Below are 3,474 nucleotides of genomic sequence, written 5' to 3' on the forward strand. Positions count from 1 at the left end.
CTTATGCAGCGAACAACCTGGACAACTGTACACGACAGCCCTACAGATAGACAATATCGCCTTTCTACAGTCGTTATGAAGACTAGATGAAGTAATGTACATAAAAGTCTTAGCACCATGCCCAACATTTAGTAAGTGCTCAATAAATAGTGGCTAGGTATTGTGACACCATCACCACAGGCTCATTCTGGAAGGTCTGTGGCAGTCTGTGGTGAAACTGCAAATCCTAAGCTCCTGGCTTTCTCACCACCCATCCCCAAACCTTACAACCTTTCCTGGATGGCCTCAGTGCCCTGCTTCTCCCTCCAGGGCTCTACAGGTTTGGCCAGGCTACCGAGGAACAGAGTTCTGGCCTTGTCTAACACATCACAGCTTTCAGTTTGGCGAAGGCACAGCAATGCCAGGGCCCGGCTAGCAAGTCCTTCCAGCTCCAAGATTCTGAAGGTTCTAGTGGCCAGACTTGCCCTCCAGCCTCCTCTCTCAGACCTAAGACAGATGGAAATCAGAGTGCAGCGCATCCTCGGGCCCAGATGCAGCAGGCCCGGAAGCCCCGTAGAGCAGCCCCAGCCCCAGCCCCCTCAGGCCTCCGCCCTCCTCTCTGGGCAGGCCCAAGCAGCCAGCGACAGGAATGGCTGGACTGAGGGCCTCTGGGAGAGCCACGTGTGCCAGCCCAGTGCCTGCCAGCTCTCAGGCTGATCTCACAATGGCTCCTTTCACCAGAGAGAGGAGCCGGCCCATTTGGAGCCCACGGGGTGATGTCCCAGGCCCCATGGGCATGGAGTGGGAGGTCAGGAAATAAGGAAGAGGTTGCTAAGGCTGGGAGAAGTGAAGGTACTTAGCAAACTCCCCCTCCCCCACCACCTATGTCAAGGTGACCACCCCACAACAGGGGCCATTGGAGATCAGATTCCCTGGGGCCCAGCAGGGGGCGAGTAAGTGTGGAAGCAAATGGAAGGAAAGAGTTAGTCATGGGGTTCTGGGGGGCAGGGAGGCTGGCCCCTCAGCCCACACTCTTGCTGACATCTGCAGGCCCATAGCAAGAGGGTGACGTGGTCTTACTCCTTGAAACAGCCCTTCTACTAAGAACTGGGGCATCCCAGCCAGGCATCTTTTGCACCCCTACCCCCATCCCTCTCCATGCCTTCTGCCCCAGGCCTCCAGGATCTTTTAAGTGAACTTGCATATTCCTGCAAGTATCTCTGCCCCCATCAGCTTCCCTTCCTCCACTCTCAAAGCCCAAATATAATCTAAGCTGCTCAGTCCCTTAATTAAAGCCCTCGCAGCCTCCCTATTGCCCAAAGAACCATGACCTCTAGGTCCAGACCATCATTTTTGTCCACTCAGCTCCCATTCCTTTTCTTGCTAATCTCTAAATCCTTCTACTCCTGGGAAATCATCCTTCCCCAACTCTCAGTTCATGTGGTTTGGGTAAGACTTATGCCTAGGCAGAGGCATGTGACTGCAATTCGTCCAATCAGAGAATTCCACCACACTCCCACACAGTGATTGATTCAGGCATAGTCATGTGACCCAGTCCAGGGAATTAAATTCCAGAACTTGTGTTTAAACATTTGGAGAAATAAGTTTTTCCTTCCACCGGGCTTGGGACTGGGAGGGTGTCAGCCCGGAGCTGCCTCCATTTGGAAAGGGCTTGTTCCAGAGTGATGTCAACACATGGAGAAGCAGAGAGATGGGAGACCAAGTCTTGGTGGCATCATTGAACCCCTAGATCCAGCTGTACCTGAAGGAGATAAACCTAATTTTTCAGTTTCTTGAGTCAATAGAGTGGCTTTTCATTTAAACCCCTTGGGATTATGTTTTCTCTCTCTCTCTCTCTCTCTCTTGCAACCTAGGAGTTCTGACCAACACGGAGGCCCTGTCTTATCTGCCATGCTCTGGACTCGTGGAACTTACTATTCATTCTCCCAAACACCACATGTATCCTGTGACTCCTGCTGGGCTCTCTGCTGGGAGAGGCTCACTTTTTTCCTTTTGTAGTAGCTCAACTCTTAAAGGTCCAGTTCAAATACTAGTTCCTCCAAAGAGCCTTTCCCAACTCCTCCCAGGGAGAATTTGCTCCCTTTCTCCTGTCCAAAATAAAATGATTATTTGGCTGGATTATAGTGATTTGTTCGTACATTTGTCTCCTCCACTAGATTACTGAGTTTCTTGAGGGCAAGAATTGTGATTGCTCTTTCTTTTCTCAGTGCCCAGTATGTGGTCTGGCACATAGTAGGTGCTCAGGAAATACTCGTGGCATGATCTGGATTGCCATCAGGCTGGGAGGGCCCTGGCTGGGTGTTGACACTCTGGAAGTGGGGCCCTGACTCTGGCACTACTTACCAGGCAGCTCTGTGGCTCATTTCCACCTCTGTGCAAATGCTGTTTGCTCAGCCTTAAGCGTCCGTCTCCCTTCAATCTAAAAATTCTGCTCATCCGTCCAGGAGCTCGATGCCCTTAACGGTGTGATGAGAAAGCCGCTTTGGAGTCGGACGGCGCTGGCAGAGGAAGTGGCAGAGTTGGGGTTGGAACTCAGGTAGCCTGGCTCTTAAGACCGTTCTGTCTCGCTTCTTGCAAAACAGGGACAATACTAGAACCTTCTTCAGAAGAAGGTGGCTGTGAAGTTTAACCTTCACATAAGTGTGAGGAGGATACCGCGGAGCTGAGCACTGCTGTTCTCACTGGTGTGTTCTGAGCCTGGTAGAGTCCACTCTTCCCAGAAAACCCTGGATCTCGGGGTCAGGCCAGAGGGAGTAGAGCTGTGGCTGGTCCAGGACGGCGTCCACTTGGCTCAGGCGGCTGCACTATAGCGCTCTCTCTGCTTGGCAGAATGACTCTGCTCATAATGCTCATTTGTCCAGACGGTGGATCCACGGCGTTTGCATTCTCCGCACGAACTCCCCTGGGCCCGGAGGGGTGGAAGGGGATGGTGTGAGCTCCAACCAGGCCAGGGAAAGCTGCTGGGAATAAAAGGGGTGGTGGGATAGCCTCGTTTCTAAAAGTCCCAGCTCTGTCTACGGCCATGCCACCCTGAACATGCCGGATCTCATCTGATCTCAGAAGCTAAGCAGGGTCGGGCCTGGTTAGTACTCAGATGGGAGACCACCTAGGAAGACCAGGTGCTGTAGGCATTAAAAAAATAAAATAAAAAGCAAAAGCCTCAGCTCTGCCACTTTCTAGTTGTCAGAACTTGGGCAAATCACATCGTCTCCCTGGGCCTCGGTTCTTCCATCTGTGAAGTGGGGAAAGTAATGGTACCTCCTTCATCTGGTGGTGTGAGGATGAAAGAAGATGATGTATTTTGCAGTGTGCGCTGTGGGTACTCGATAAAGAACAGTTCATTCTTAGTCTCATTCTGCCGTTTGCTTAGCCAGGCCACCTGGGGTTCAGATCCTGCTCCACCACTTCCCAGCAGAGTGTAGCCTCAACCAAGTTACTTAATCTCCCTGTGCTCAGTTCCTCGCTTGTAAACTG

General features: G+C 51.9%; 1 non-coding gene across 1 annotated transcript; it reads left to right on the top strand.

Moving 5' to 3' along the window:
* Window positions 1–3,012: 3,012 nt before the first annotated feature.
* Window positions 3,013–3,131, top strand: LOC111738318. The gene has a single exon (XR_002779817.1). It is a non-coding gene; the product is annotated as a 5S ribosomal RNA (ribosomal RNA).
* The last annotated feature ends 343 nt before the right edge of the window (window positions 3,132–3,474 follow it).

Source organism: Pteropus vampyrus, unplaced genomic scaffold (genome assembly GCF_000151845.1).
Source record: "Pteropus vampyrus isolate Shadow unplaced genomic scaffold, Pvam_2.0 Scaffold36, whole genome shotgun sequence".
In the NCBI taxonomy this organism is placed as follows: domain Eukaryota; kingdom Metazoa; phylum Chordata; class Mammalia; order Chiroptera; family Pteropodidae; genus Pteropus; species Pteropus vampyrus.